This window comes from Vicia villosa, linkage group LG4 (assembly GCF_029867415.1).
Source record: "Vicia villosa cultivar HV-30 ecotype Madison, WI linkage group LG4, Vvil1.0, whole genome shotgun sequence".
Taxonomy (NCBI): domain Eukaryota; kingdom Viridiplantae; phylum Streptophyta; class Magnoliopsida; order Fabales; family Fabaceae; genus Vicia; species Vicia villosa.
In genome coordinates, this window is record NC_081183.1 from 99,692,566 (window position 1) to 99,713,588 (window position 21,023).

The 21,023-nt window shown below is 34.9% G+C and overlaps 1 non-coding gene across 1 annotated transcript; it reads left to right on the forward strand.

The window, feature by feature from the left end:
- Positions 1-1,641: 1,641 nt before the first annotated feature.
- LOC131600809 (small nucleolar RNA R71) lies at positions 1,642-1,748 on the forward strand. The gene has a single exon (XR_009283416.1). It is a non-coding gene; the product is annotated as a small nucleolar RNA R71 (small nucleolar RNA).
- The last annotated feature ends 19,275 nt before the right edge of the window (positions 1,749-21,023 follow it).

Here is a 21,023-nt window from a genome sequence, read left to right on the forward strand (position 1 = left end):
AGGAATTGGGAAAGAATAAATTCGATCTTCTCTTCTCCTACTTCGAAGGTAAGCTTTCCTCGCTTAACGTCTATAATTGCACCAGCGGTTGCTAAGAGTGGTCTTCCTAATATGATCGGGATGTTAGAATCTTCTTGGATATCCATTATGATGAAGTCAGTTGGGATGTAGAATTGGCCTACACGCACAGGGATATTTTCTAACATTCCTACAGGGTATTTAACTGAACGGTCAGCTAGTTGAAGAGACATTCTCGTTGCCTTAAGCTCACCCAGATTTAGCTTCTTACAGGTTGAAAGAGGCATCAAACTAACACTGGCTCCTAAGTCGCACAAGGCTTTTTCTATAATAGTCTTTCCTATTACGCAGGGTATAGAAAAGCTACCAGGATCTTTCAGTTTGGGAGGCATGTTATTTTGGATGATAGCGCTACATTCAGCGACAAGTGTTACAGTTTCGTTATCCTCGAGTTTCCTTTTGTTCGATAGAATTTCTTTCAAGAATTTAGCGTACGAAGGCATTTCAGTTATGGCTTCTGTGAACGGTATGGTTATGTTTAATTGTTTCAGAAGTTCTACAAATTTTTTAAATTGCGCTTCAGTTTTGGATTTAGATAATCTCTGAGGGTAAGGAATTGGTGGCTTATAAGGTGGTGGTGGAATGTAAGGTTTTTCTTTTTCAGGTTCCACTTCGTTGTTGTTCTCATTAGTCTTAGCAGTTTGATCATCAGTTGATGTCTTTTTGGTTTCCTTTGGCTCTTGTTGTGACATGGGTGCGTTTTGAGTTCTAGGACCGATAGGTCCATCGTAGTTCGTTCCACTTTGTAGTGTTATCGCGTTCGCATGTCCTTTAGGATTAGGTTGTGGTTGAGCAGGAAACGTGCCAGCAGGGGCAGCAGTAGGTGCTTGTTGTTGAGCTACTTGTGAAATTTGAGTTTCTAACATTTTGTTATGCGTAGCTAAGGCATCTACTTTGTTCGATAATTGTTTTAGTTGCTCGCTATTGTGGATGTTTTGGTTTAGGAAGTCCTTATTGGTTTGTTGTTGGGAAGCTATAAAGTTTTCCATCATGATTTCTAGGTTCGACTTCCTAGGGGTGTTTTGAGCAGCTACAGGCGCTTTTTGATAGCCAGGTGGGACAACAGGTGCTTGTCCAGGCGCGTACAACGCGTTTTTGTTCTTATACAAAAAGTTTGGATGGTTTTTCCATCCAGGGTTGTACGTGTTAGAATAAGGGTTTCCTTGAGCATAGTTTACTTGATCAGATGGGATACCAGTTAAGAGTTGACATTCGGCAACTGCGTGTCCAGTTAATCCATAAATCTCGTAGTTAGGTGCTACGGCAGCAGCGGTGGCTGAAGGAGTGATGGTTCAGTTTTCGATCTTTTGAGTTAAAGCGTCTACTTTAGCGTTAACGCGGTCTATACCACTTACTTCGTACATTCCTCCTTTGGTTTGGGTTTTCTCTAGAGCGGCTCGTTCTCCACCCCATTGGTAATGGTTTTGTGCCATGTTCTCTATGAGGTTCTATGCTTCATCATGGGGTTTGTCCATTAATGCTCCGCCAGCAGCGGCATCTATAGTCATTTTAGTGTTATAAAGGAGACCACCATAGAAAGTATGGATGATCAGCCATGGTTCGAGTCCATGATGAGGGCATAGTCTAAGCATGTCCTTGTATCGTTCCCAAGCTTCGAAGAGTGATTCTTTATCTTTCTGGGTAAATCCGTTGATTTGACCTCTTAGCATAGCGGTTTTGCTAGGCGGAAAGTATCTTGCTAAGAAAACTCTCTTCAATTCGTCCCATGTAGTTATGGAATTAGAAGGTAGGGATTGAAGCCACGCTCTAGCTCTATCTCTCAAGGAGAAGGGAAAAAGACGTAATCGAATAGCTTCAGAACTAACGTTGTTAGCTTTGACAGTGTCGGCATATTGCACGAACACAGATAAGTGGAGGTTGGGATCGTCTGCAGGGCTTCCAGAGAATTGGTTCTGTTGAACAGCTTGTACCAACGAAGGTTTCAGTTCGAAATTGTTCGCCTCAATCGCAGGTGGTGCGATACTTGAGTGCGGTTCAGCGCGTGAAGGAGCGGCATAGTCTCTAAGAGGACGAATAGCAGCCATCTCTAACTTCGGGGTAATTTGATTGATTTGATCAGTAAAGATCAATTCCTGATTAATCGGAATTGGTGCTACTTCGGGAAGGTTGCGACCTCGACATTTGACGTTAATGAAACGTTCGATCTCGTTAATTCGTTGTATTAAATCTCCTCCTTGTGAACGAGTATTTGGCATACAATCGTCCAGGAAGAAAGGAAAGAATTGCCCTAGTCTCTACGGTGTAACAGTGAGTTACGATATCGACTTAAATAGTCCCCGGCAACGGCGCCAAAAACTTGATCGCGACTTTACGTGTCAATTAATCTTATGACTGCAAGTGCACAGTCGTGTCGTGTAGTTTTAAAAGATATCGAACCCACATGGACTATGAATCAATCTACCGTTATCTAAGGTTACTATGTAAAGCTAAGGCTACTAATACTTTGATTGTTTCTAAAGGAAAGTGATTGTGAATATTAAGAAATATAATAATTGACGGATATCAGTATGTATTTCGTTTAACTTTAGGTGATCCGAAGATCCATTGGCTAATGCATAATTCGATTAAAAATCTTTATTAATTCAATTGATTAAAAGTCCTCCTCTCAAACTTTCGCTCTGTTGATTTAGACTACTATCCTAACTCGTAATGTACGCTTTCGCCATCCCATTAGATTTTAGAAAAGCTTTTTGAAAACAACGTAATTAATAAAATGCTTGTTTTATGAAGTTGTTATCTATTTAAATCCCCTAATCTCAAACTTTCGCTCTGTTGACTCGGAACATGCTAATATCCCTAACGTACGCTTTCGCCATCCTGCTCGGGTGTAAAAACATTTTTTGAAAATAAATAAGTTCTAATTAGTTTTAATACGCTTTCGCCATCCTTAAAACTAATGTCCTATGTCTACTATCCAGTTAAAGATCTCAAACTTTCGCTCTATTGATTTTAACCTTTGACAGTCTTAACCCCTCAACCTTTCGCTCTATTGGTTTTAAGACTTACTAATTAAATTAGACATATAAACCAAAAACAAGTGATATTTAATAAAACATAATTAAGCCAATTTATTTCGGATCCCACGGTTAACTTACTTTACATACCGATATCTTAATTAATTAGCTAGACATATTAATACGGTTAAGCATGCATAAATTAATTCGGTTTATAATAAAAGGCATGTTAAATGGCATACAATATATCATGCAATAACAATAATAAATAAAGCGGTAAATAATAAACCTGAAATAAAATAAAGCTGAATTGAATTGAATCTTGAAGTATCGAACTTCCACCACAGGTTGGCTGGATCGTTCTTCGGAATTAAACGGACAGAAATTTAAAACAAGGAATAAAAAGGATAAATCTAACGTAAGGCTAGATTTATAAAAGGTTCACAACAATTTCTGGTGTAGAAATTGCTGTGAGAAAATAAAACGGTTTAATTGAAAGCAGGAAGAAAATAGCGGTCGCGGTACAATTTCGGCAGCACTTCGTTAGCAGAAAATCAGACAGGTTGAAGTGAAGTATCTGCCTCTATTTATAGGCGAGCCTTTGCAGTTGGAATGCGTGAAAGCAGGAATTTCTCTGACTGGGGCTTGGAGACGTGCGTCTCCACTTTTTGGGGAGACCTCTTTGAACGACTTGAGACGTGCGTCTCAAGTGGAGAAAATCCAGGAGGATTGGAGACGGGCGTCTCCTCTTGGTGACGTGGCAGAAGAACGTTGGAGACGTGCGTCTCCACTTGCTGGGATGATTTGGGCCACGCACAATTGATCCTTCGTGGGCTGGGTCATTGCTTTGCACATTTGGGTCTCCTTTTGCACCTCCTTTTCACTTCAGCACCCATTTTTCATCTTTTAGGCACAAATAGTAGTCATTTTAGCTCCATTTCTTCCCCTTTTCACAAATAGTCTCAATAAGATGGTAAAACCTGAAACAAAGCAGATACTCGCATAATATCATAATAAAACAATATAATAAATGGAAAATGCTATAAATATTTATGGATTTTAAGCTAAATATACGATATAAAATCGTGTTATCACCTTGTATACCCACTTCACATCAATTGCCTTCTTGCCTTGAGGTAGTTCGAAAAGTGACCAATTATTATTGTCTTCGATGGACTTTAATTCTTCATTCATAGCTTTCAACCACTTCGAATCCTTTAATGACTCAGCTGCATTGACAGGTTCGATGTCTACGTAGAAAGCGTAATGTACCAGCTCACCTTCATCATTGACTACATCATCTGATGTAATCTCACATTCTTGCAACCTTGCAGGCATGTGTCTTGCTCTTTGAGGTCTTCTTGGGCCTGCGTCACCTCTAACTTCTTCTTGTCGAACTTCTTCTCTTTCGACTTCAGTAGCTGGTTCGTCATAAAAAATTTTCACTGAATCCTTCTTGACATTTTCAGTCCAATCCCATTCTTTAAGCTCATCTATGACCACATCCCTGCTGATCACTACTTGCTTGTTCACTGGGTCGAACAACTTGTATCCTCCAGTCGAATGATATCCTATAAGGATCATTTGACTCGACTTGTCATCAAGTTTTCTTCTTAACTGATCTGGCACATGTTTATGTGTTATAGATCCAAATACCTTCAGATGACTCAAGCTAGGCTTCACTCCAGACCAACATTCTTCTGGAGTATTTGCTTCTAGCTTCTTCGTTGGACATCTGTTAAGAATGTATGTTGTAGTCGACACTGCTTCTCCCCAAAATTCTTTAGGTAGATGCTTGCCTTTCAACATACTTCTCACCATATTCATCATGGTTCGATTCTTCCTTTCTACAGTTCCATTCTGTTGTGGAGTGTAGGGTGGTACCACCTCATGCATAATCTCTTATTTCTCACATAACATGTCGAAGTCTTTCGACACATATTCTCCACCACCATCAATTCTCAAAACCTTGAGTTTTCGACCACTTTGTCTTTCGACCATAGATTTGAACTTGGCAAATACTCCGATTACTTCACTTTTCTTCTTGATCAGGTAAGTCCATAGTTTTCGACTAAAATCATATATGAATGTAACAAAGTATTTGTTACCTCCATTCGAATCCACCTGGATTGGTCCACATACATTAGAGCATATGACATCAAGGATTGCCTTCGACTTGCTCCCTGCATCCTTGCTGAAGCTGTTCTTGTGCTGCTTTGCCTGCACACATTCTTCACACACTTCTCTTGAAATGTCGATTTCTGGTAACCCTGAAACCATATTTCTTCTTTTCAACTCTCTGATGTCATTGAAGTTGAGATGACCTAGTCGATAGTGCCATATCCATTTATCTCTGCTATCTGCAGTTGCAAGACACTCATGCTTTATCACATTGAGTTCAATCTTGAAGGTTCTATTCTGAGACATAGGGACCTTCAAGATCAACGTCCCACTTGTATCGACAACTATCATCATTTCGTCTTCGATCAACACCTTGTAGTTCTTTTCGACTAATTGCCCAAATGCTGAGCAAGTTTCTCTTCATGCCCGATATATACAACACATTGGAAATTACGGACCTTTTTCCATCTCTCCTCGTAATCATAACATCACCAATACCTTCAGCTGCTAGGGTATTGTCATTTGCAAATTTCACCATGTTCTTCGTTGAGGGCTTTATATTGACAAACCAGTATTTCCTTCCAGACATGTGTGATGAGCATCCTAAATCCAAGTACCACTGGTCCTTGAATTTATCTTCATCTCTTGTTGCGACCATCAACAACATCTCTTCTTCTTCATGTTTTGCAAATTTTGCATCACTTTCTTGACTCTCATTCTTTTCTGGACAAGCCGTCGATTAGTGACCATACTTCTGACAATTAAAATACTGAATGGGACTCTTGTCAGGCTTTCAACCACCACCTCTTCCTCTACCTGAGCACCACCTTTTTAGTTGCCTTGGTATGAAGGTTTTCTCTGACTCGACCAACTTCCTACTTGCTGATTTTAACTAGTCGAATTGTTGTAGCCACCTCTACCTTTATTTCCAGTCCAACTTCCTTTTCCTTTCTTTTCTTTTGCTGACTGAGCCTACAAAGCCACATCGCTCTTCGACTTGCCTGCAGCTCTTTCAGCCATTCTTTGTTCATGAGATTCAAGCGTCACTTGAAGCTCTTCTTTTGTCTATTTCGACAAATCTTTCGATTCCTCTATGGCTACCACTACATGGTCGAACTTAGGGGACAACGACCTAAAGATATTTGAAATATCAGCTCTTGTTGTTAATACTTCTCCACATATCTTGATTTGATTTACTAGTTTTATAACCCTAGTGAAGAAATCTGTTATGCTTTCACTATCTTCCATCTGAAGCAATTCATATGTTCTCTTGTGAGTTTGTAACCTCACCTCTTTCACCTTTTCTGCACCTCCAAAAGATTTCTCAAGAATCTCCCAAGCTTCTTTTAAATATTCTATATCACTAACCTTTTCAAAATTATCTGGACTCAGACATTGATGGATTATAAAGAGAGCTTTATAATCTTTCTTCTTCAATTCTTTATTAGCAGCCTTTTGTTCCTCCTTCGCAGTTTCTGCAAGCAGTTCTATCCCTTCTTTTACAAGATCCCAAAGATCTTGACAACAGAATACAACTTTCATGTGCTTGCACTAATTCTCATAGTTATCTCCTTTCAGGATTGGTAGTGTTGCTGGAAAATGCCTATTCAGATGATTCATTGCCATCGCCATTCTTCTTGCCTTGAATCGATTAACTGGAGTTCTAGATACCAGATGTTGGAATTAGACTCTCAAACCTTTGAGTAATTCCTTATCGTTGAAGATGACAATGAAGAAAATAAGAACAAAAGTAGGATTAGGGTTTGCAGAAATTAAAAGAGAAGAAAAAGTATTTTCTGCAGAGTTTCTCTCTGCCCACAAACTGTGGAAATTTTGTTATTCACTTGAAACTACAACTTCTGTGAATACAAGTTATTTCAAAATAGGGGTTACTTCCTCTATTTATAGTTTTAGGTTTGCTCTCTCCCTAAGTCAAAGCTCAAAACATAAAAGCCCTAAATCAAATCCAATCAAATTTGTGTGTAACAAACTGTTTCCACACTTTGATAGATTTATTTGACACACCTTGTGTTCGAGCAACAACCTGCTTCGACACAAGGAATTACAATTTAACAATTTTATATATTTAAATAATATTTAACATTTATTTAAAGTTACTTTATATTATCAAGGTATACAACCCAATCTCTACTATTTGTGTATTTTAAAGTATGCATAGTTAAATTAAAATATTAAAATATTTTTTTATTAAAAAAATAACAATGTTTTTGGTAAGAAATATTTTTAATTTTTTATTGAAAAATAAGTAGATAATTTTATATAACTAATTTTTCTAAAAAGTCCCTTAAAAATTTTCAAAAAATGATAAATCATTTAATAATAATAATAAAGTAGTTGACTATTTCTTTTTTGACAAAGATAATTTTTTTTATATTAACAATAAACTGGAAATATAAAAAAGAAACATAATTAGCTTCTCTTGCTCTCCCCTCTCCTCTGGATACTCTTCATTCATTTTATCAATTTCTAACTTTTTTTTTATAGTTTTTATTCTTTTTTAAAATTATGAATTTCTATTGTTACATGAATCAGTGTTTTAAAAACCGGACCGGACATCAAACCGGTGAGGGTACTGGGTCACTGATTTATTGGTCGAATCACTGGGTCACTGGTCGAACCGCATGACTAAATCGGGTTAAACCAGATAACTCGATTGAATAGACCAGTCGTTATAACAAAATTATATAGGTTTAAAATCTATCGAAACGGATGATTCAGTCCCTACAAAATATAACTAGTACTTAAATTTTTTGAAAACATCGTATAATAAAAAAATTCACAAGTTCATAATTTAAATTCAAATTTTACACATAGGTATCACACACAATCAAATAGTACATAATTATAAAATATAAACAAAAGTTTAATCGTAACATAATTTAATTGAATAATTTATAACAAAATAATTCCATTGTCTACTAAATTTAATTTCAATAAAAGAAAAATTGTTTCAATGTTGGGATCTCCTTCTTCAATATCAAAATTATCTGTAACAAAATCAATCGCATCTACAACCATTTTTTTATTTTTTATTTTTTATTTTATTTTAATTTTAGTTAAAATAGTCAAAATGACATTATTTTAATTTTTTAAAATTAAAAAAAAAGCATTTAAACCACGGGTTCACAAAAATCGCCAATTTTAGCGGTTTACACCGGTTTTGACCAGTTCACACCGATTCAATGACATTCCCGATCCAACTATTGAACCAGACCGGTTATCTGACTGGTTCCCGGTTCGACCGGTCCGACCGGCCGGTCCGGCCCGATTTTTAAAACACTGACATGAATGTAAATATAATAATAGATTTGATTTATATATATAATTCAATCAAATTGCATAATATAATAATTTTTTATTTTTATCTAATAATAATATTATAAATTAATCTTTAAAATAATTGATTTTATTATAAAAATATAAATAATATTAATTACTAATTGATTCAGTAGAGATTGATGCTGAATTTAATAAGAAAGACTAAAAATAGTTAATAAAAATGTGTACTTTTATTTTTTAAAGAAAGTTTTAGGATTGTTTTAATCCAAAAAAAATAAAGAAGGGTGGTAGTGTCACACTAGCCACTAGAGCTGTCAAATAGGTTGGCTCATTAATTTTTTTTATCACTTGAAAACACATTTATGCAATCATATCTTATCTTAATTTCCCCCCCCCCCCCCCCCCCCCCCCCCAAATTTATCAAAATATTTTTTTTAATAGATCATCTAGAAGTCCGCTTGATCTGATCCGGCCCAGCCCATAAAAAATATAGACCCGAAAGACTGGCCAAAAAAGACAAAATCGTATTTTTTAAAGATATTTTATAGTCCGATCCACACTAAATTTTGTGGCTTATGGACCGACCTGATAGACGAGTGCATTTTGACAACTCTATTAGCCACCAAACTAGTAGTGCGCCGTGGCTTAATCATAAATACCTTTTATTTGAAGAGTCTTAAAAGATTCTTTGACAAATAGTAATTATTGCATATTTTGCCAACTAAGTGGACGTTTTTAATAATAAATTAGGTAGTAATGTTTAAAATAAAATTTGTTTCGGTGCTAAATTTTAATGATTTGGTAATCAGGGTTTGAATCATGATCACCAAATTCATCTTTTAATAATTGTAATTATTTATTGAGTTAAAAGGTAGTGCACTGACAGTGTAAAATAGTTTTACACTGTCATCTAATAGAGAGTCATGAATGTGCCATGTCATTAAAGTTTTTTTAAATTAAAAGAATGTTTTAATTGGATGCATGGTGGTGATTGGTTGACAGTGTAAAAATATTTTGTACTGTCAGTGCATGACCCATTTTCTCTTATTTATTAGTGTTGGCTATCAAATCAATAGTTAAAAAATTGGAATATAATTTGTGTATATCAATAGTAAATATATGCATAAAGGTTAAATTAAATATTTTTTAGTAATTTGTGTAAGTAATTTTGAAAATAATAATTTTAATTATTTAAAAATTGATATTTATTTAATATTTATTTAAAGTTGTTTTATATTTTCAAGGTATACAACTCAATCTCTACTATTTGTGTATTTTAAAGTATGCATAGTTAAATTAAAATATTTTTATATTAAAAAAATAACTATATTTTTGGTAAGAAATATTTTTAATTTATTATTGAAATAGAAGTAGATAATTTTATATAACTATTTTTTTCTAGAAAGTCCCTTATAAATTTTCAAAAAAAAACGTAAATAATTTAATAGTAGTAAAATACTACTCCGTCCGTTTTTTATTATAAGTCGATTTGGAGAAAAAATTTGTGTTTTATTATAAGTCGTTTTACAATTTCAATGAATCATTAATACTATTTTTTCTATTATACCCTTAAACATTTATTATTCTCTTTCTTTAAATTATTTTAATTTATCTTTCCCATACAATTAATGAAGGACAATTTAATAAAATCTTTTATAATTTCTCTATTTCATACAACAATTATTATTTTTTTTAAGTTGTGTGAAAATGCAAAAACGACTTATAATAAAAAACGAAGATAGCAGTAGTTGATTATTTCTTTTTTTGACAAAGATTAATTAAAAATATAAAAAAGAAACATAATTAACAATACCAAATATAAAAGATTCCTCACTAAAAAAAGATTTCCATAACGGTCGAACATTTTTCCCATTGCTTCCTGTGGTGTACAATCTATTTAGATTGTTTTAATAAAAAATAAATTTGTGGCATATTTGTTGGTCAATTAAGGAACTTTTCTAATTTCTGAATTTAGAAAATTTTATGTTTTGGATAAGATTGAATAATATGATTATGAATTACATTTAAGGATTTATCTGTCATCCTATCATTCACAGCTTGGTGCCAACTAATAGTATTAAAAGTGAGAATTTAATTGTATATATTTCTTTGAATCCCTATTAGTTCTTACAGTATCTTTTTAGGGTAGTTCATGCATGATCATGTTTTTGTTTTTGAAAAATAAATGTCATAGAATCTAGATGTTATTCTGATATATGTTTCCTAAAATATCTCAAGCCATTAGTAAAAAAGAAATTAATTTACGTCCATTATTTTAAATAAAAAACGGATGTATATCTATCAGAGAAATATCTAACGAATATACATCCGTTTAAAAGCGGGTGTAAATATATTTTTTATTATACCCTATTTTAATAAAAATCAGATGTAAATATGTTCTTTATTACACTCTATTTTAATAAAAATCGGGTGTATATACGTTCTACGTTACACCCTATTTTAATAAAAATCGATTGTAATTAAGAATATATTTACACCATATTTTAATAAATATCGGATGTAAATACACCATTTATGAACGGACAAATTATATTATATTTAATTCTATTTACATCATATTTCATAGGCTACATTACACCCTATTTTAGTTATCATATTTCATGCATTAAGAAGTTATAATATTTCATATAATATAAAATCATACACATAAAATCATATTTCATGTACTAAGTCATAATAATTTTCATATTTACCAAAAAAATATACAAAATCATATTTTTGTACTAAGAAGTCATAATATTAACAACAAACCAACTCATAATATTTCATGTCACTTTCTTCGTATATAAGTTTTCTTCTTCTTTGGCTTTTGTTTTGGCAACATTTCTATGTCATTATCCTCTTCAACCATTTGCTTTTGGTCTTGTAGATTTTGCTCTTCAACCTTTTGATTTTCAACCATTTGCAAAAAACTTTGAGCTCATATTTTTCGAATATGGTCGATTGTCTCTTTTTCATATGGTGACGTGTTTGTAAATATCTACAAGTTCAACATATAATAAATTAAACAACTACATATTAAAACAATAATTTACATGCTTTTCAATAAATACATGCAATACGAAAATATTTTAAATTATACTATCTCATCGAATCTTTCAACAATAGAAGTATCAACAATATCTAGCATGTTCTTCATTACATAATATCCACACGCCCACCCATTATCTTGGTGATGTGCCTACATATAAAGTACAAAGCATATTTAAAACATTAAGCATTGTTAGTATATTTTATGTAATCTCCTTACTTAAGCCATATAGCTAAAAGCTAGGATCACTAAGAATTCATTCTCATTTTGATTGTGAAAAACTTGGAATTACCTTGACAATCTTCCAATTAGGCATCTTATTCTCAACACCTCTTAATAATTGATATCCTGTTAAAGTTCTGATAAAATAAATTGCGGCATAAATAAGTTATAAATATAAAGTTAAAAGATACATAAATGAATGATGTCGCACGCTCGCGAAATATAAACAGAGTCGCCACTAATATATTTATCCCAAAGAGGGAAAGGAATATCAGAAAACCTGGAATAAGGAAAGGATAAGAAAAGGTCTTTCGACCAGAGATAAGGTACGGGAGTCGGTTACGCGAGGGGAAGGTATTAGCACCCCTCACGCCCATCGTACTCGATGGTATCCACCTATGTTTGTTCTATTCTAAGGGTGTATAAATCTAAAGCTTAATTACTAAGGGGAATGCATGCAAATGAAAGAAAAAGAAACACGGGGAAAATAAGGTTGATAAATAGTTGTGCTCGCTTAGGCCCCGCGACCTAATGCCTACGTATCCTTTTCAGGAATCAGAGTGCCGTAGTTCGGCTCTTTAGTTTTTATTTGTTTTTGTGTTTTTTAGTTGAACAGTTACATTCGCACTCCGCTGCTCGACCTCTGGAGTCTTAAGCTGGGAATGGAGCGGAAATAACGTGTCCGATTAGGAGAAAGAATGCCCTGAAGGCAAGAGAAAGAATGCCCTGAAGGCAAGAGAAAGAATGCCTCGGAGGCAAGAGAGAGAAGAGAGAAAATTGGTTTGTGTCTTTTAGATGTAATTCCATGATGAACAAAACCCAATACAAGGCTTCGCATCACTTCCTTACTTTGTTTAGGTCTGAGCCTTTATTAAGTGTTTTAGATGTTTTTGGTTGGGTGTTTTTTTAAGGGAATTTACTTTGCGATTCGAATCACATAAAAATGTATAATGATCAAGAAGCAGATTAGGGAATGAATCCCACTCACTTCTATCCCATTATGTAATGTTCGAGAAACAGATTAGGGAATGAATCCCACTCATTTCTATCCCATTAATTAATGTTCGAGAAACAGATTAGGGAATGAATCCCACTCATTTCTCTCCCATTAAGTAGTGACCGAGAAACAGATTAGGGAATGAATCCCACTCATTTCTATGCCACTAAGTGATTGAGAAACAGATTAGGGAATGAATCCCACTCATTTCTCTATCACTTTCTTAATGTGATTCGCATCTCTATTTGTTAATGTTTTAATATTGAAAAGGAAAAGAAGAAAACTATCCTAAAATGAATAAATAGCCTAATGTCATGATTATACCTAATTGTTAGGATTTTAAGGGAAAAGACTAACCTAAAGGTTATGGAGATTATAGGTCCTAAATCTAAAGGAACAAACAAGTAAAATTACAAGCAAAAATTACAAGCAAAACAATGATACGAAATTAGTGCAAAAATGACTAAAAGAATGACTTGAAATACGGTACAAAACATAGAAGCAAATGATGCAAAATATAGTACCAAAAGTGAATTAAAGGACTATTATTTTTATTGATTTTTATGAAGGAAATTGAATTATAAATCAAGTAAAAGACTAAAACAAATAGCCTAAAACTAATATTTTTAGTGATTATTCTTATATGTCAAAAATTGTGTTAAAAGTCTAAAAAGAAAATCATCAACTTGTATTTTTATTACCTAAAAAAAAATAAGAAAAGACTAAGTAAGAGAATTCTAAATTCTAGCAATTTTTGTATGAATCAGGGGGGTGTGAGATGAACTCATGGTGGTGAAGGACAGTAGGGCGCACAGGCCCAAAGGGAAGAGCCCAGAAGAGCTTTTTGTTGTAGATTTGTTTGTCAAAAATGCTGCAGTGTCATGGGCCAAAAGGATAATAGGAATTCGGTGCAGGCCCAATGTAATGATCCAGGTTTTCATGATCCAAAAGATTATTATTCATATTAGTCCAATTAATCCTAATTAGTCCTAATTAATTCTAATCAATCTAATTAATATTAATGTTAATTAAAGAAAAAAGAAAAAAAGGGAATAGGGTTGAGAAGTGTCGAATCATCTCCCCTCACTCAGATTTTCTCTTTCGTTCTCCTCTTTCCCCTCTCCAAACGGCGCCGGAGATATCTTCTTCTCCGAGCGGCCACCTTCGAATGATACTACTCAAACCACCGTCTCTCTTAAGTCCTCCGTCATCTCACTACACAAACCCTAAAAGTCTAACGAGCTTGATTGAGCGATGAAGAAAACAAATCTCACACCGAAACTATAGGGGAAATACTCAGGGAGATTCGCTCTTTACAACAATAACAAGAACAAGCGAAGAAGATAGAGAACGCAGATTCAGCGAGCTTACCTGAGGTGCGAGTTGAAGATGATCGTTGAAGAAAACCGGGGGAGATAATAAGAGCCTCAGATGCGCCACAGATGAAGAGGTCAACGATTCAGGTAGGCATAGGCTTCTTTGCGAATCTCGCGCCTTCGGTCATTTCCGTTTCGTCTTACTTCTTCTTTTTCTTCTGTGTTTCGTTGTTGTTGTGATGTGAAATTGAACGCCGTGGTTATTGAACACGAAGCTGATACGAAATTTTATTGCTTGCAGAGTTCATGATTGAAGCTTGAGATGATTGTTGTTGAAGGTTGCCGATGATTGAAGGAGGGAAGGAGGCTTAAATTGTGTGATTGATGAAGATTGGTTCTGGGAGAAGCGGAGCAGAGAAGGTGAAGAAGATTGTGGTGAAGATGCAGAGAGATTGAGAGTGGCAGATGATGAAGAACGATGGTGGAGACTTTCTGAGAATTTGAGATCAGGGAAGAGAGAAGGTTGAAGAGATGATCGAGAGAGACTCAGAAGTGAAGTGAAGGGATTGTGGAAAGTGGTGAAGAGCAAAAAATGGTGGAGATTGCAGAGAGAGTCCAGGTTTTGATTTATAGGAAGTGGAGGTTAGTTCACTCTCTGAATTTTCTGTTTGGATTCAGTTATCTGTTAGCAGTTGGTTAGAATTTTGTAACTGTTTCTGAAGGTTAGTTACAGGTTGTTATTTGGTAGTTAGAAATCGGTTATGATGGTTGGTTAGTTAGGGGTTTGTTAAGGAAAATCAGTTAGAAGCTGTTGGGGGGTAGTTATTGGTTTGTTAATTCTGTTTTTTTGTTGGTTAGAAATTCTGTTATGAACTTTTGGTTAGAGGAAAGGTTTAGAGGTTGGTTAAGGGGACTGTTTTTGCAGGGCTGAATCATGAGATTGAAATTGATTTTTTGTTATGATATGCAGGTTCTGATTTGCACTTGAATCGGTGGCATGTGTTGTTTACCGGCAAGTTTGCTGCAGCTTTAACTTGAATCAGATTCATCATCAGATTTTCCGGGAAAGAAGTTCGAGAAGACCTTGAATCAGAATTTGCGCGAAATCCTTATACCGTTGTGGAGCTGAGAGCATATCTAAACAATTGCATATGTGTCAGAACTTGGCAACATGCTGTCTGGTTGAGACTTAGGTTTAAGATAGCACTGTTATAATTTTGTGTGACTTAAATGTAAAGCATTTGTGAATTTGTATAATTCTAATTGAAAGGTGTCTTTCTTTCCACCTGACTTCTTTTTTTTTTTGAATGATGAACGTATGCTGAATTGGAATTGAATAAAGAATCTTGGTCTTGTAAAATTATTCCATTGAATGAACATGAGCCCCTTTGGATTTTGATGGATTTTGATGAATAAGATCAATAAGAAAGCCTTGAATGAATTTTACATTCCCATTTTAATTCTCAATTAAAGCTCCAATGCAAGTTACCTTGTACTGCAATCAATAAGTAATTGAGAAAATAAGTAATTGAGAAAAGTGACAAGATCCTTGATCCCTAGCCAAATTTGTTGATAAATGAATGCATGAGTGTTGGATGACCTAATGATGAAATGCATATGAATGTGAAGCTTAAGTCAATTTAAAATTAGATGGGCAAATTTTGGGGTGCAACAAATGATTTAATAAGTTATCTTGTATGTAGGATTTAATAGCACCATACTCTTTAGAGGTAATTAGTGTCCTATTTGGATAAGAAACCCAAATAGTTCACTGACATTCTTAGAGATACAAATGCCATGTAGATATCTAAATTTTGGAAACAAATGTTAATTTATAAATGATACATAGAACAAATAATTAAAAATAGAATAAGATACTTACGAGCACCATAGATGTGGAGATCCATTTAATACCAGAAATTAATTCATCAAGGTCCCGCCTATCAATATAAACTGATAATTCACTTGTTTCACGAGTCAAGTCTAGTGATATGGAATCTTCCTTGAGATCTCCAATCTTTTTCAGGTAATCTTGAGAAACACTGGTGTTTTTTGTTTCATCTTCAATAGTCACATCCTTAAAGCAACTTCGGTTAGTGCTCGTACCCATAGATTTCACATTCTGTAAAAAGCTTCAGTTTTAGTTACTTAAAAAAAGTTCAACCTAAAATCACTTCAAAGGGCCGAAACAAATTCTTTTTAAATATCATTAGTAGCTTTTCAGTGGTTTTATCATTCTGCAGTAGCATTTGTTATTTTAGTGGCTTTATCATTTTACACTATTGTAACACCCTTCTAAAACCCTGCGGAATATCAAATAAAATTCAGAGTAAACATAAAAAGAGTATTACAACTTCATAATATTTAAAACAGTAACCATGTCATGCATTAAGGGAAAGCATCAAAACATATTATTCAGTAATTATGTTAACATAGCGGAAAATACTTCAAAACTGAATAACATAAAATAATCGGGATTCACATCAAAATTCACCGATTTAAAACCACAAAACATGATTCCAACATAGGAAAATAATCTATCAAACGATTCTAAAATAGACGTCCCCCAGTTTTACAAGACCAGAGCATAACATTGACACTGTTAGAAAAATCAATTCAAGTCAAATGGAATCGAGGCTAGAACCGTGTAAGAAACACTTTCCTTATAGTATTTCAAGCACTCTCAATTCGTCTTAGAGTTTCTACGAAGGAATATCCAGGATAATTCAGTCTTCTCGAGTGTGCGCAAGACCAGCGAAAACTCGAATGCAACGAAGAGTGCTTTGGAATTATTTTAGAGGATATTCGGTTTTTTGTGATGTATTTTTTTTAATTTAGAATGAATTATTTATAAGTCACATTGGTATTGTTTCACAAGGTAGCAACCCTTGGTGAAACAATGTCTTTTACCAAAAGTTACAAGATGACCATCTTGAAACTTGTCAAGTATAAAGAACAATATAATAAAGTGCGGAAATTAAAGTCAATTGTTAATTGTTAGCAAGATGACCATCTTGAAACTTGTCAAGTATATCATCGATTTTTTAAATGTTAGCAAGATGACCATCTTGAAACTTGTCAAGTATATCATCAATTTTTTAAATGTTAGCAAGATGACCATCTTGAAACTTGTCAAGTATATCATCGATTTTGGAACAAAGATCGATGGTGAGTGAATGATGATCTCGGGTTTAAATTCAATGGAAGTTCATCAGAAGCTTGATAGAATCAAAGCGACTACGCGATAAACTTCCATAAGTCTTAAACCAACCACATACAATCTCTGCCATATTTGATCTTTTTTTTTTATTCGGGATAATGAATGTTGCGCTATGTTAAGCAGATCGCCAAGTAACTTATATAGAAGTTACCCTACACCGAGGCCAGTCAATAATTTTTGTGCTAATGCATGCGAGAGAAACGATATATAGATCATTCTCCAAAAGCAATACCACACGAAAAGAAAATAGGTAGCGATCTCATCTTCATCAAGAATCCAAAAGAATTCCAATGATATCGAAGACTTTCATCGACCAAAATAAAAAGAAATAAAAGATGGAATCAGATTCAAGGTTCCTTCCATCTTCAAGTTCAATCACTTAATATTACATATTAGGATCAATGCCCTAAGTGAAGGATAGAAAAACATTTAGAAAGGGGGGGGGGGGGTTTGAATAAGTGTAGCTTTAAAACTTGTAAGATAAAAATAATTTGCACAATGATTTTTATCCTGGTTCGTTGTTAACTAAACTACTCCAGTCCACCCCCTTGGAGTGATTTACCTCACCTGAGGATTTAATCCACTAATCACACAAGATTACAATGGTTTTCCACTTAGATAACCTCTAAGTCTTCTAGAGTCTTCTGATCACAACCTGATCACTCTAGGAACACAATGCTTAAATACCCTCTAAGACTTTCTAGAGAATCCGATCACAACTTGATCTCCTCTAGTTCTTACAAATTAATGTAAACAAATTCTTATAAGAGTTACAATGCTTCTTAATAAGCTATTATCACAACTGTGATTTTTCTCTTAAGTTTAAGCTTAATCTCACTAAGATATTACAACAGCAATGTAGTGAGGTTGAAGATGAAGTTTGAGAGCTTTTGAATTTGACAGCGTTTCAGTAAGTTTGCGCAAAGTGTTGTTATTCAGGTTCTCATCAGAACTTCTATTTATAGGCGTTTGAGAAGATGACCGTTGGGAGCATTTAATGCGTTGCGTGATCCGTACAGCATTGCATTTAATGTTTCACTCTTTTGTCAACTACCTCGAGCCTTGCTTTTGCTATGTCTATTGACGTTGCCTTTAATAGCTTCTAACGTTCCTTTTGTCAGTCAGCGTGGCCTGCCATCTTGTACTTGTCAGAGACCATGTTCTGATTCTGCTTGACCATCTTCTGATGTCATGCCATAGCATGTTCTGATGTTGCATGCTGAACCTTCTGAGTCAGTGCTTCTTGCGCTGATTTTGTGTATACTCTTTATGTGATTCCTGAAATGGAAATTGCATAGGATTAGAGTACCACATTATCTCATACAAAATTCATATACATTGTTATCATCAAAACTAAGAATATTGATCAAAACAAATCTTGTTCTAACAATCTCCATCTTTTTGATGATGACAAAAACATATATAAATGATATGAATTTGCAATCAGAATATCAGACGGCTAAAGACAATTACACAGTTATAGCATAAGCATATAAACATAGTGTGTGTATATGTCTCCCCCTGAGATTAACAATCTCCCCCTGAGATAAATAATCTCCCCCTGAAATAAATACTGGAAGAAATTTATAAATAAAGGACTTCCCTGAGTATTTTCCATTTCAGTTGAGACGATCACATATGCTTAGATCTTCAGAACATTCATAGCTTCTGCTTCTTGCTTCCAAAGGACAGCTTCAGAGCTTTGAATTTCTTCATGAATTATTGCATGCTAGATTGTATCAGAACATTGTTGAATGTACTAGAGCATCATCAGAGCATCTCTACATCCTGAAATGTTGCAGAACAAACTAAACGACAAAAGTTAAAGCATGAATGAATCAGAGCATAAGATATGTATCAGAACATATAGTATGTATCAGAGCATAAAAAGAATGTATCAGAGCATGTTAAGAATGTTTCATGTGTTAGAGCATATTCTGCCACGAGAATATCAGAACATTCTTCCTTCTTGCTTCTGATCTTGAAGCTTCACAGCACTCAGCTTGCTTCAATTTCAGAACATTCTTTCTTGCTTCTGATCTTGAAGCTTCACAGCACTCAGCTTGCTTCAATTTTAGAACATTCTTCCTTCTTGCTTCTGATCTTGAAGCTTCACAACACTCAGCTTGCTTCAATTTCCATGAGCTTGTCTCTATATAGAATTGCTTTTCCCCATGTCTTTGCTTCTTATGTTGAGCTTTTTAGAGTGTCTTCAATCCTGCAAAACACTCAAAGACATAGAACTCGCAAATTCTGTTAGAAATGTGGAGAATTACTCCCAACAACTGATAATATAAATCAGATCATTTATCACATTTTCTCCCCCTTTTTGTCATAACATCAAAAAACACAAAAGATTCAGATGAAAAACAAACAATATGAGAGAAGGATAAAGGATTTCATTCATTGGAAATGATCAGAAGATACAAGACACAACAGACTACGACTGGCCTAGTTGAGAAACTATCTTTGCCAGAAGGTCTTAAATCCCAGCATTGCTCTCAGCTTGCTTCTCCATAAATGAGCAAAACTCATTGTTGGTATCTTCTTGCTTGTCCATGCGAGAAGCTAATTCAGCTTGATTCTTTTGAATAGCCTCTAAAGTCTTCACCAGAAGAGAGGGTTCTCCAGAAGAAGCTTCACAACTTCTATTAAGAGGGACAGCATTCTCAACAGCAGCATCCATGGTGAGATCATCATCATGATTTTCCTCAGCAGGAATATTCCCAGTAGGATGAATCTCAGCATCAGCTTCTTCCCTAGAAGCATCTTCTTCATACTCAGGAGCAGGAAGATCAGAATCTCCATTCTCAAGGGCTTGAAGAATGGCAGCAAGATTCCTAGGAGCAATAGGACCTTCAACTTCAGGAGGATAAATAACTTCTGGAATGACCATATTGGGGGAATTCTCAGAAGGATTCTCCCTCAGAAAGTCAAACAACCACTTGAAGTCTCCAGTCAGAACTGGATACTTAGGTCTCCAAACCACAATATCCCTGCAAGGATTGCCATCCAGCTCATCTACATACATCCTCTCTTCAAGAACTCTCCTATTTCTGATGGGATGATAGTATACACCATCATCTTCCAGAAACATCCAGGAGCACCAGGTGCAGCAGCCACGAGTCTCCTCTGGACTTCCATAGCTTCAACCTGAAAATCCTGTCGAAAGCTTCTCCAAAGATTTCGAGTAGAAACATCATCAAGGTCGTTATAGAAGGCATCTTTCAAGATATCCAGCCTACAGACAAAGTCATGTTTGAACAGCTCAAGATAGATATGAGGTTCAGGTTCAGGAGGGTTGAATGTGAATCTGTAGTCAGGGTAAAGAAGGCAGTATGGGTTGGATTCTATGGAAGGTAGGGGATCGGATAGAGAAGGTGTATGTTCTGTGGTTGATGAGGATGGGATATCTGTGGGAAGGATTGATGAGGATGGTTTATCTGAATGTGGGGATTCTATGGTGAGGGTAGATAAAAAGGGAATATCAGAAGGTGTTGGGGGACAGATATTTAGGGGTAGTGGATTAAGAATAACAGGAGAAGGAGGTGGTTGGACAACATCTGGGATAATAAGGGGATTTTGAGGTTCAGAAGGAGGAGGTTGGATACTGGTTGGGATGAGGAGAGAAGTTTGAGGTTCAGGAGAAGGAGGTGAGTATATTTGCTTGGAGAAATTGCCAGTTCTTTCAGCACGGAAAGAATCACTGATGCGCTTCTCTTGATATTCCTTGGAATTTACT